Genomic DNA, 14070 nt, shown 5'->3' with positions numbered 1-14070 from the left:
CACTCTAGCCCAAGTGACAGAGCACGACCCTGTCTGAAAAAAAAAAAAGAGGCCAGGTGTGGTGGCTCATGCCTGTAATCCCAGCACTTTGGGAGGCGGAGACAGGTGGATCACCTGAGGTCAGGAGTTCTAGACCAGCCTGGCCAACATGGTGAAACCCTGTCTCTACTAAAAATACAAAAATTAGCCAGGCATGGTGATGGGTGCCTGTAATCCCTGCTACTCAGGAGGCTGAGGCAGGAGAATCACTTGAACCCGGGAGACGGAGGTTGCAGTGAGCTGAGATCGCGCCATTGCACTCCAGTCTGGGCCACAGAGCGAGACTCCATTAAAGAAAGAAAGAAAAAAAAAAAAAAGAACTAGTCTGGGTGAGGTGGCTCACACCTATAATCCCAACACTTTGGGAGGCCGAGGTGGGCGGATGGCCTGAGCTCAGGAGTTCAAGACCAGCCTGGACAACATGGTGTAACCCCATCTCTATCAAAAATACAAAAATTAGCCTGGCATGGTGGCACACACCTGTAGTCCCGGCTACTCAGAAGGCTGAGATGGGAGAATTGCCTGAACCTGGGAGGCAAACATTGCAGTGAGCCGAGATCACACCAGTGCACTCCAGACTCGGTGACAGAGCGAGACTCTGTCTCAAAAAAAAAAAAAAAAAAAAAAAAAAGATCTTACTAAGGAGGCTGAAACGGCAGTGAGCCAGCAGCAGACCCTGAGCTCACGTGACTATAAATCGGCCACGGCCAGCTCCGCACTGCCTGGGTTAATTTATCTTTACCGTGTTTTTCCAAGTGACAGGAGTGGTCAGGGAGAGAGAAGCAACTGACAGTAACATTAATTCACCCATCAGATATCCCCAGCTTTGTGACCTATTGCAACAACCTCGGCCAATTTATTTTGTTGGCTTTTCCCATCTGCCAGCATCCAAAAATGAGACAAGCTGAAGTAAAAACTCCTCCCAGGCCTTAGGGGTAAATAATAATTTCCTCTTTTCACCCAAAGATGAAGTGGTCCACTTCACAGGCAAATCATTTTGCAGGCTTTCGGAGATGGCTTTCAACGTGTTTCACCCACAAACATCTGGAACCAGCCCTTCTTTACAAGTTATTTTCAGCAAGCAGCAAAATACCATTCTGTAGTGTAGGAATTTCCACCAGGCACGTTTCAGGCTGCCTGTGTCGCCGTAGGGCAAATGACTACACAGATTGTCCTCCTGGACAGATTGGCAAGGAAAGATCTTCGATGATATGTTATATAACAAATGAAATGCCTATTCCTATAGTAAGGCTCAAAAAAACCTTTGATCAAAATTAGACCAGGTGTATGATTTTTCTTTTTTGGGACAGTGTCTCACTCTGTTGACCAGGCTGGAGTTCAGTGGTGCAATTACAGCTCACTGCATCCTCGACTTCTGGGGCTCAAGCAATACACCTGCTTCAGCCTCCTTAGTAGCTGGAACTACAGGTGCATGCCACTGTACGTGGCTAATTTTTTTGATTTTTAGTAGAGATGCGGTTTCCGTGTGTTGCCCAGGACGGTCTTGAACTCCTGAGCTCACTCAATCCTCCCGCCTCAGCCTTCCAAAGTGTGGGGATTACAGGCATGAGCCACTGTGCCTGGTTTCAGGTTTATGATTTAGAGTATGTATTTAGAGCAAATATTGTAAAAGGTGATCCCTCAAGAGAAAAGAAAATCATAGTCTCTTTGTTTGCTTCTGTCCCCAAAGAGGGAAGAGCAAAAGTCCTCAGCGATGTGGCTCCTTTGGACCGAGCTTCGTGCAAGATGAGAAGATCATTAGAAACCACCGACCTGAAAATGGGGGTTTCCTAGGACAATCAAGACTCACATTTGACTTTTTTTTTTTTAAGATATGAGAGCTTCTTATTTTATCTCCTCTGAAATTAGTCACTAGTCTTTCTGACTACCAAACACAGCTAAACTGTATGTGCATATATATATATATATGGCTTCTGTCCCCCTACACAGAAAGGAGAGAAGAGAGAAGGAGAGAAGGAAATTATTACTTATGCAGGTGAAAGTAGTCAGCTGGGAGATTTCACATTTTCACTTAGCAGAGAGCGGGGAGGAGCTATTTTGACAGTACAGCTTCTCTTTCCATGGTGAAAGATAGATAACTTCTTCAAAGCTAAAACAAAGCTAAATACAGTTCTGGTTTAAAATTTAATATGTGTAAGGCTCAACTTTATCACAAGTTCCAAGACTTAGATTTTAAAATAAAACTACCCAAAAAAGATAGCTAAAATAAGTGACTTACAGTTTTTTGTTTTGTTTTGTTTTGTTTGAGACAGGGTCTCCCTCTGTTGCCCAGGCTGGAGTGCAGTGGTGTGATCTTGGCTAACTGCAGCCTCCGCCTCCTGGGTTCAAGCAATTCTCCCGCCTCGGCCTCTTGAGTAGCTGAGACTACAGGCACGCACCACGATACCCGGCCAATTCTTTTGTATTTTTAGTAGAGAGGGTGTTTCACCATGTTGACCAGGCTGGTCTTGAACTCCTGTCCTCTGGTGATCCACCCACCTCGGCCTCCCAAATTGCTGGGATTACAGGCATGAGCCACTGCGCCCAGCTGAGCTCATGCCTGTAATCCCTGCATGAGTTCATTGGCCATTTCTATATCTTGCTTGGAGAAATGTCTATTCACATTCTTTGCTTATTTTTTAATTGTTTTTTGTTTTTTTGTTTGTTTTTGAGACAGAGTCTTCCTCTGTGACCCAGGCTAGAGTGCGGTGGTACTATCTTGGCTCACTGCAACTTCCACCTCCTGGAGTCAAGGGATTCTCCTTCCTCAGCCTCCCAAGTAGGCTGGGACTACAGGTGCTCGCCAACATGCCAGGCTAATTTTTGTATTTTTAGTAGGGATGGGGTTTCCCTATATTGGCCAAGCTGGTCTCGAACTCCTGACCTGAAGTGATCTGCCTGCCTCAACCTCCCAAAGTGCTGGGATTACAGGTGTGGGCCACTGCGCCCGGCCATGTTTTTATTTATTTATTTATTTGAGACAGAGTCTAGCTCTGTCGCCCAGGCTGGAGTGCAGTGGCGCAATCTCTGCTCACTGCAAGCTCTGCCTCCTGGGTTTGGGTTTGCGCCATTCTCCTGCCTCAGCCTCCCGAGTACCTGGGACTACAGGCGCCCACCACCACGCCTGGCTAATTTTTTTTTGGATTTTTAGTAGAGACGGGGTTTCACCATGTTAGCCAGGAATGTTGGGCTAATTTTTGTATTTTTAGTAGAGACAGGGGTTTCACCATGTTGGTCAGGCTGGTCTTGAACTCCTGACCTCGTGATCTGCCCGCCTTGGCCTCCCAAAGTGCTGGGATTACAGGCGTGAGCCACCGCGCCCAGCACCACATTATCTTGTTAATATTGAATTGTAAGCCTCTGGAAGCTTTTCCTCTTTCCTCCCTTTCTTCATTCTTTAATGTTTTTCTCGCTGAAAGAGCACTGAAAAGGATAGCTAAAATATAGTGCCGAAGCTCAAGGATCTCACAGTCTAATGGAGGAGAGAAATACCAGAGAAGGAGCAATTCGTGTCAGGGATGGGGGATCTGGTTGGGCTTCACAAAAGATGAAATAATTTGGGTATGTGTCCCCACCAAATCTCATGTTGAATTGTAATCCCCAATGTTGGAGGTGGGCCGTGGTGGGAAGTGTTTGGGTCGGGGGGTTGGATCCCTCACAGTAGTGAGTTGTCATGAGATCTGGTTGTTTAAAAATGCGCCCCCCGCCGCCGCTCCCTCTCCCGCCATGTCAGTCGCCAGCTTCCCTTCGCCTTCCGCCATGATTGGAAGCCCCCGGAAGCCTCCCCAGAAGCTGTTGCCGGTGCTATGCTACCTGTACAGCCTGCAGAACCGTGAGCCAATTGAACCTTGTTTTCTATAAATTATGCAGTCTCAGGTATTTCTTCATAGCAATGAGAGAACAGACTAATATAGAAGACAACACCATGAGTTGGAGAAGAGCATTCCAGCTCACGCCATGGCCTCAGGGGCATCCTACTCTTGATTTTCTTTGATGTATACATGAAGGGGATGGTGGCAGAAACACTTTCAATGAATTTGTGCTCTTGGAGTCACCTTTACATCAATTCGAGGGGGAAATGCCATGGTTAAGCCATTCGCTAAGTAAAGCTGTCAAATAGCAGCTTCTGGTGCATGTAGACCAGGCAGTCACATTTGGTGATTTAGGGGCTGTGTGAAGACCCCGCCCCTACCGTTAAACAATCTATCCAAATCACTCCCATCTCTAGAAATATACGACAGCTGCCACAGAAGTCTCTTGTTTTCGCTCTGGAGGGAGAATGCCTCCAGTAACTGGTTTACTTATAGGGCCAGCTTATTAAACTTACAGTTTACTTATTTATTTTTATGTTTGTTTTGGTTTTTGTTTTGTTATTGTTGTTTTTTGAACTTACAGTTTAAAAAACAGTAACTCAGACATTTGAATCCTGCCCCACCACTAATCAGCTTTTTGCCTTGGCCAATCCCAACCTGAGTCAGTACCCTTATTCGTACAATGGAGTTAGTAATACCTGCTTTATGCAGTAATTACAAAGGTTAAAATAATCCATACATGTTAAATAACGGGCCAGTGCTTGGCCAAAATAGAATCCCCAAATAGTTTGAATCTGTGTCACGAGACTCCGACAGCACAGGGCACTGATGCACAGAAAGGGTGTCATTGTGTCAGTGAAGAGGTGTGATTGATGGGCGGGGTCTGGTGTTTATTTGCAGCACCAGAGAGGGGGCCTCCCACCGGGGAAGGAAATGCCAGAAATAAAGGGGCAATGAGGGGGCGTGAGGGTGAGGACATGACCCGCGTCACCAGGGCAGTCGTGGGCTGAAGCCTTTCTGTATGTCCTCCTGCCCCCCGGTCACCTGCAGCGAGTGAGACCTTCCAGGGCCACATGACATGAACCGTGGGAACAGCACCTCCACTAGGCTGTGCCTGACTTTCGAAGGGGTTTTCAGGAGAGCTTTGGACAAAGCGTGGAGGCACGAATTCTCAAAAACTCTAAATGAGGGCCCCAGAGCCACTGGCCTCCCCACTTTCTGCAGCAGGACCTGGGTGGACCCTGGTGCCCACAGACCCCCCAGACAGGACACGAGGTGCCCCGCGAGGTGGAAATACATCTTCTTCCTGCCTCACAGTGCAGCAGAGAAGCACTGACTTTCTAGCTGCTTTAGCCACACACAATGGCACCTCTGTTCCTGTCCAGTGAGCTTGCTGCCTCCAGGGACACTGCCCGGGCCCATCGTGGCCATGCCGGGAACATGCAGTCCTTTGATAATCGCCCTTTATCCCGGCCTCTAAATCAAAGCGGCAGACATGCTGACAACAACTCCAGCAAACGCAACCGATGCTTTCAGGTCTGACCCTGAAATGGAGACCCACCTCCGTGGGGAGAAGCACACGCTTCTCTGGGCTGTAGGCTCGACGGAAACAGGAACTGCGGGCCCTGCACACAGCTGTGCTCGCCGGGGCAGCTCAGACTCACATCCCCAGGGGGATCTGAGTTATCCAGAACGGCGTTCCTGACCCCCAGAGGGGTGAGTCACCCCGGCCCACCTTTCCACGTGCTGTGTGCAGCCTGTGGACAACTTCAGATGCCTTGTTGTTTTTTTATCGAGGTGAAATTCAAGTAACGTAAAATGAACCATTTAAAGTGAAAAATTCGGGCCGGGTGCAGTGGCTCACACCTGTAATCCCAGCACTTTGGGAGACCGAGGTGGGAGGATCGTTTGAGCCCAGGAGTTCGAGACCAGCCTGGACAACATAGTGAGACCCTGTCCCCGAAAACAGAAAAACAAAATTAGCCGGGCATGGTAGTGTGCACCTGTGTTCCCAGCTACTCCGGAGGCTGAGGTGGGAGGATGGCTTAAGCCTGGGGGGGGTTGAGGCTGCAATGAGCTATGATTGTCCCACTGCACTCCCAGCCTGGGTGACAGAGAGAGACCCTGTCTCAAAAAAAAACTAAAATAAATAAATAAATAAAAGGAATAATTAAGTGGCATTTAAAACATTCACTGCTCTGCAGGCACCACCGCTATCTAGCTCCAAAGTGTTCTCCTCACTCCAAATACAACCCTGCACCCATGTGCAGTCACTCTTCATTCTCCCCTCCCAGCCTGTGTGATGGCAACGTGCCAGGGACTGTGCTCAGGGCAGAAGCAGAGTGGTCAACGCAGCAGTTGCAGTCCCTGCCAACATGGGGTCCAGTCTAACGTGACATCCAGATACAAAACAACTGGAAATGGCACGTGTTACAGGAACCTATGACAGAAGTGCTAAGCAGGGGCCGGGCGCCATGGCTCATGCCTGTAATCCCAACACTTTAGGAGGCCGAGGAGGGTCAGGGGTTCAAGACCAGCCTGGCCAACATGGTGAAACTCAGTCTGTACTAAAAATACAAAAATTAGCCAGGCCTGGTGGTGCACGCCTTTAATCCCAGCTACTCAGGAGGCTGAGGCAGGAGAATCACTTGAACCCAGGAGGCGGAGGTTGCAGTGAGCCGAGATTGTGCCACTGCACTCCAGCTTGGGTGACAAAGCGAGACTCCGTCTAAAAAAAAAAAAACAAAAAAAAAAAACAGTGCTGAGCGGGTCCAAGCTCAGAGTTCCCATACGATGCCCTGCTGAGGTGGGCTTGACAGTCATCCCCATTCTCCAGACGAACAAACTGGAATCTTGAGAGGTTAAATGCCCTGCTCAAGGTTAGACCACCAATAAATGGCAAAGTTGGGATTCAAACAAAGGTCCCTGTGACATCCACCAAGTTGCTTTCTGTCTGTATGGATTTAATTATCCTGTACATTTCATATCAATGGAATCACACAATATGTGACCTTTTGTGTCTGGCTTCCGTTACTTATTTTAATATTGCAAAGGTTCATCCATGATGTAGCATACTTCAGTGCTCGATTCCCTTTTTTTCTTTTTTTATCAGAGTCTCGCTCTGTCACCCAGGCTAGAGTGCAGTGGCGCGATCTTGGCTCACTGCAAGCTCCGCCTCCCGGGTTCACGCCATTCTTCTGCCTCAGCCTCCCGAGTAGCTGGGACTACAGGCGCCCGCCACCATGCCCGGCTAATTTTTTGTATTTTTAATAGAGACGGGGTTTCACTGTGTTAGCCAGGATGGCCTCGATCTCTGACCCCGTGATCCGGCCGCCTCGGCCTCCCAAAGTGCTGGGATTACAGGTGTGAGCCACCGTGCCCGGCCTTGATTCCCTTTTATAACTGAATCCTATTTCATTGTATGGATGGACACACTTTGTTTCTTCGCTCATCTGCGGATGCACATTTGGCTTGTTTTCCTTTTGGTTTCTGTTGACAGTGTTGCTATGAACACTGGTGCACAGTATCTGTTTGAGTCCCTGCTTTTAATTCTTTAGGAGTGGGATGCTGGATCATAGGATGAGTTTGTTTGTTTGTTTGTTTGTTTGTTTTGAGACAGGGTCTTGCTCTGTCCCCCAAGCTGGAGTGCAGCGGTGTGATCACGGTTCACTGCAGCCTTGACCTCCCGAGCTCTGGGGATCCTCTCACCTCAGCCCCACAAGTAGTTGGGACTGCAGGCATATGCCACCATGCCTGGCTAATTTTTTGTATTTTTTGTAGAGACAGGGTTTCATCATGTTGCCCAGGCTGGTCTCAAACTCCTGGGCTCTAGCCATCTGCCACTCCATCCTCTCAGTGCTGGGACTACAGGTGTGAGCCACTGCAGCCAGCCTGAGCATCTTTTCATGTGCTTGTTGGCCATTGGTATATCTTTTTTGAGAAATGTCCACTCAAGTTCTTTGCACAGTTTTTAGTTGGATTGTTCATTTTTTTGTTGTTGAGTTGTAAGAGCTTTTTTTTTTTTTGAGACGGAGTCACTCTGTGGACCAGGCTGGAGTGTAGTGGCGCGATCTCACCTCACTGCAACCTCCACCTCCTGGGGTCAAGTGATTCTCCTGCCTCAGCCTCCCGAGTAGCTGGGACTACAGGTGCCTACCACCACATCTGGCTAATTTTTTTGTATTTTTTTTTTTCACCATGTCAGCCAGGTTGGTCTTGAACTCCTGACCTCAAGCGATCTGCCCGCCTTGGTCTCCCAAAGTGCTGGGATTACAGTGTGAGCCACTGCGCCTGGCCTGTAGGAGCTCTTTATACATGAATGAGCTCATAGGCTTCAGCTGTTTTTACCACATTCTGATTTTTCAAATGCTTCCCTCCTCCACTAGACAGGGAGTTCCTTAAGAGCAGGGCCTGGGCCTTTGTTAAGCAAACAAACAAACAAACAACAACAACAACAACAAAAAACAGACCAGGCTCAGTGGCTCACGCCTGTAATCCCAGCATTTTGGGAAGCCAAGGTGGATCACCTGAGGTCAGGAGTTGGAGACCAGCCTGGCCAACATGGTGAAACCCTGTCTCTACTAAAAATACAAAAATTTAGCTGGGCATGGTGGTGCATGCCTGTAAATCCAGCTACTCGGGAGGCTGAGGCAGGAGAATCACTTGAACCTGGGAGGCAGAGGTTGCAGTGAGCCGAGATCGCGCTACTGCACTCCAGGCTGGGTGACAGAGTGAGACTCTGTCTCAAAAAAAAAAAAAAAATTAAGTGGAAGAAGCCAGATGCCAAAAGCGACATATTATAAAAAGATAAGGAATTCTCTGGGGTGGTAGAAATGCTCTGTATCTTGTTTAGGCTGCAGGATACAAGGGTATATACAATAATGATCAAAACTCTCACTCCTGTAATCCCAGCACGTTGGGAGGCTGAGGCGGGCAGATTGCCTGAGGACAGGAGTTCGAGACCAGCCTGGCTAACACGGTGAAACCCCATCTCTACTAAAAATACAAAAAATAGCCAGATGTAGTGGCGCATGCCTGTAATCCCAGCTACTCAGGAGGCTGAGGCAAGAGAATCGCTTGAACCTGGGAGGCAGAGGTTGCAGTAGGCCAAGATCACACTACTGCACTCCAGCCTGGGTGACAGAGCAAGACTCTGTCTCAAAAAAAAAAAAAAAAAAAAAAAAAAAAAATTATCAAAACTCATCAAAATGAATATTCGAGATTTATGCATTTTATTGAATATAAATAATCCCTAAATAAATAAAGTCTTGTTATTCAAAAAAAAAAAACCAAACAAAACAAAAAAACAAGCCAGGCACGGTGGCTCACGCCTGTAATCCCAGCACTTTTGGAGGCCGAGCTGGGTGGATCACGAGATCAGGAGTTCAAGACCAGTCTGGCCAAGATGGCGAAACCCCATCTCTACTAAAAATACAAAAAGAAAGAAAAATTAGCCGGGCATGGTGGTGGGTGCCTGTAATCCCAGCTACTTGGGAGGCTAAGGCAGAGAATTACTTGAACCTGGGAGGTGGAGGTTGCAGTGAGCCAAGACTGCACCACTGCACTCCAGCCTGGGTGACAGAGCAAGACTCCATCTCAAAAACAAACAAACAACAATAACGAAAACCTCTAGAGGCTGGGTGTGGTGGCTCATGCCTGTCATCCCAGCACTTTGAGAGGCTGAGGCATGAGGATTGCTTGAGCCCAGGAGTTCCAGACCAGACTAGACCAGACCAACCCTGTCTCTGCAAAATATTTTAAAAATTACCTGGGCATAGGGGTGTGTGCCTGTAATCCCAGCTACTCCAGAGGCTGAGGTGGGAGGATTGGGTAAGCCCAGGAGTTTGAGACAACCTTGGGCAACATGGTGAGACTCCGTTTCCACACAAAATTTAAAAATTAGCCGGGCATGGTGGTGCACACTTGTGGTGCCAGATACTCAGGGGGCTGAGGCAGGAGGATAATTTGAGCCCAGGAGGTCGAGTGAGCCTGGGAGGCTGCAGTGAGCCATGTTCCTGCTACTGTGCTCCAGCCTGGGCAACAGAGTGAGACTCTGTCTTAAAAAAAAAAGAAAAAGCAAAAAGACCGCTAGTCCCAGGGCCTTGCCCAGAGAGTAGCTTAAGTAATGTGTGCAAAGTAATTCATGTCATGAATAAATACTAGTTGTTAGGTGATCTTGTGACGCAAAATGGGATTCGCCCGCAGTGTTCATTGCATTCTCTCCTACCTGCACCAACTCTTAGCACTCTGGGCCCTGGGGCTCGGCGCAGGGAATAGGCAGACTGGACAGGCAATGGCATGGAGAGCAGGGTGGCTTAAGCTGACTGTGTGGTTCGGGTGGGGCTGCCCAAGGGTGATCATTGGCCAGGCTTGGGTCATCAAATGCTCCCTGATGGGTTTAATGATATGACCCAAACAAGGTCAGCCAAAGCCCTCTCCAGGCCACACAGCAGAAGCTCTTTCTAGGCCGGATGTGGTGGCTAATGCCTGTAATCCCAGGACTTTGGGAGGCCAAGGTGGGCGGAGTTGGAGACCAGCCTGGCCAACATGGCGAAACCTCATCTCTACTAAAAATGGAAAAATCAGCCGGGTGTGGTGGCGTGCCTCTGTAATCCCAGCTATAGGAGTCTGAGGCAGGAGAATTGCTTGGACTCAGGAGGCAGAGGCTGCAGTGAGTCGAGATCATGCCACTGCATTCCAGCCTGGGAATCAGAGTGAGACTCCTCAAAACAAACAAGCAAACAAACAAACAAAACTCTTTCTAGTGGGGTGGCTGGCGTAGTCCTGAGCTGGGGTGACCGTGAAGCCTGCATCTTAAGAGAGCAGAGGGACATCTGCAGATGACAGAGCCCCAGCGGCGTCATCTCAGCCTTTGCATTTACGTAGCCATGTTTGAAGCGTACATGTAGACTTTGCAGTTCTGGGATCCCCAACATTCTCCTCCTTGTTTAAGATGCATTGAGTTGATTGGTTGATTGAGTTAGATTTACTTTTTTACTTTTTTTGGAGACAGGGTCTTGCTCTGTTGCCCAGGATGGAGTGCAGTGGCATGATCCTGGCTCGCTGCAGCCTCGACCTCCTGGGCTTAAGCAATCCTCCTGCCTCAGCCTCCCTAGTACCTGGGACCACAGGCACATGCCACCACGCCCAGCTAATTTTTGTATTTTCTGTAGAAACGGGGTTTCACCATCCAGCCTAGGCTGGTCTCAAACTCCTGAGCTCAAGCAATCCTCCAGCCTCGGCCTCCCAAAGTGCTGGGATTACAGGCATGAGTCACCGTGTGCGGCAGGTTTGAGTTAGATTTCCGTTATTTTCAACAAAAAGATTAAAGAGCCCATATTTGGATGTCACACACAGCTCTGTTTGAATCCCAGCCCTGCCATGTATTGGTGGTGTTACCTTGGGCAAGGCACTTCACCTGTCAAGGATCCAGTTTGTTCATTGGAAGAACAAGGATGATCGCGAAGCCCACCCTATCAGAGCACCGTGTAAGAGTGCACGAGTGTATGGGAACCCTGAGTGTGGACCCACCCAGCACTTCCATCATAGGCTCCTGTCACACATGTGCCATTTCCAGTTGCTTATGCCATGTCTGGCTGTCATGTTAGACTGTGGACCCTTGAAGGCAGGGCCTGCAACCGCCGTGTTCACCACTCTGCTTGTGTCCTGAGCACAGTCCCTGGCACATTGTAGTCACACAGTGTTAGTTGAATGACTTTTCCATTCACTGGCTGAATGACCGTAGCAAATTGCTTACTCCCACTGAAGTCAAAGTCTCTGATGTCCCCACCTGCCCATAAGGAAGGTCACACTGAGCAGCTGGTGGAATCCCAGTGCATGGAAATGCAGTTGGTTTGTTTCCTCCTTTCCTTTTGTCCCATGAAAACTTACCAGCTACCTGTCCTGGAATATCCGTCTTTCTCCCAAATCCCTACTGAAAAAAGTGGTCAGTCTCCTGTTAATTTTGCATTGATTCCTAAATTCTTTCCCTTTCCTGGGAATCTCCTGGGGTCACCCTCGCTGGCCACCTGAACGTGGTCCCTGCTTTCATGAGAGTCCTTCAAGTGTTGCTGGCCTAATTCCCCACAGAAGCTTGCTAAGTGCTGGGACCTGGCTTGGCTATAAATATCCTCAGATGTAAGTGACCTCAGAGCTCGGACCCCAGCCCCTCCCTCTGCAGATAACAAAACGTATTTCTCAGAGCCTCCCTTGGAGGCTGCTCCTGGGGAAAAAGCAGGTCCCCTCTGCCCTCCCGATTACATGGAAAATGCAGTCCCAGCTGACGCCTGAAATTCTTTCCTTAGGGTTTAATCTCTTTGATTTAACAAAGTGATCCCTATCAAAATGTCAATGCCCAAGGAAAGGTTTCCGCTCTCTAGCCTGTCCCTCACATTCTAAAGTGAAAGGAGGATCCAGACAGACACACATTAGTGGCTAGGGGTGGCTCCTTTTCAGATTCCTTTCCTCTTTCTTTCTTTTTTTTTTTTTTTTTTTTTTTTTTGAGACGGAGTCTTGCTCTGTTGCCCAGGCTGGAGTGCAGTGGCGTGATCTCGGCTCACTGCAACCTCCGCCTGCCGGGTTCACGCCATTCTCCTGCCTTAGCCTCCCGAGCAGCTGGGACTACAGGCGCCCGCCACCACGCCCAGCTACTTTTTTGTATTTTTAGTAGAGACGGGGTTTCACCATGTTAGCCAGGATGGTCTCAATCTCCTGACCTCGTGATCCACCCACCTCGGCCACCCAAAGTGCTGGGATTACAGGCGTGAGCCACTGCGCCCGGCCCCTTTTCTCTTTCATCTGATGCCATCAGCACAAAAACGTGGCAACAAAGTACTGGGGAAATTGCTCTGTCTCCGTGCACCCCCGCAAGTCTTGTGTGCATCCCAGGAGCTCGCGGTCCCTGCCCTGCCTGCCTGCCCCTGCTCCCTGCAGCCTCCATCCTGGCTCCCTCCGCCTCTGCGCACCCTCCTCCGAGCACCTCCCTGCCAGCACCTCATGGACTCACAGCACCTTTGGCCAGGACTCCAGTTTGCCGGGTGTGGTCAGGGGCCTGTCCTGGTCCGACTGGTTCTCTGGGAACTGGCTTGGGTGGCAGCGCCTTGTTCTACAGGGTGGCAGGGGTGGGGGAGCGGGAATCTTAAATCCCCACCTGGCGCAGCGTGGGGCTTTGTGACCTGACACTGGTGGGATGGGGCAGGGGGTGCCATGAGAAGGAGCTGGCATCAGGAGCTATTCTCTGAGGCTGTGGGTTTTTAATTTGCTTTTGATGTCTGTAATGTTACCTTTTACTGACCTCAAGGCCTGCTTGTACTGGCAGGTCAGCACGGTTTTGAACTGCTGAAATGGGTCAAAAAATGCATCTGGGGGATCATCAAGCTCTTTCTGAGTGGTTCCACTCTCGCTCCTTTCAACTTAAACAGCCATGACCTAGTATGGGCTCAGCTCATCCACCAATACTTAGGACACCCAGTCTGGGCCCATGAGGAATACAGTTTAGAAAGTGTGATGCCAGCCAGGTGCGGTGGCTCATGCCTGTAATCCCAGCACTTTGGGAGGCCAAGGTGGGCGGATCACCTGAGGTTGGGAGTTCGAGACCAGCCTAACCAATATGGAGAAACCCCGTCTCTACTAAAAATAAAAAATTAACCGGGCATGGTGGCACATGCCTGTAATCCCAGCTACTAGGGAGGCTGAGGCAGGAGAATAGCCTGAACCCAGGAGGCGGAGGTTTCGGTGAGCCGAGATCGTGCCATTGCACTCTAGCCTGAAACAAGAGTGAAACTCTGTCTCAAAAAAAAAAAGAAAAGAAAGAAACAAAGTGTGATGCTGACTGGGGTAGTGGCTCACGCCTGTAATCCCAGCACTTTGGGAGGCTGAGGCAGGCCGATCACTTGAGTCCAGGAGTTCATGACCAGCCTGGCCAACATGGTGAAACCCTGTCTCTACTAAAAAATACAAAGATTACAAGGCCAGATTTGGTGGCTCACGCCTGTAATCCTAGCACTTTGGGAGGCCAAGGCGGGTGGATCACGAGGTCAGGAGATCGAGACCAACCTGGCCAATATAGTGAAACCCCGTCTCTACTAAAAATACAAAAAATTAGCCAGGCGTGGTGGCAGGCACCTGTAATCCCAGCTACTTGGGAGGCTGAGGCAGGAGAATCACTTGAACTTGGGAGGTGGAGGTTGCAGAGAGCCAAGATCACGCCATTGCACTCCAG

Source organism: Pan paniscus, chromosome 8 (genome assembly GCF_029289425.2).
Source record: "Pan paniscus chromosome 8, NHGRI_mPanPan1-v2.0_pri, whole genome shotgun sequence".
Classification (NCBI taxonomy): domain Eukaryota; kingdom Metazoa; phylum Chordata; class Mammalia; order Primates; family Hominidae; genus Pan; species Pan paniscus.
This window is presented reverse-complemented; position numbering follows the sequence as displayed.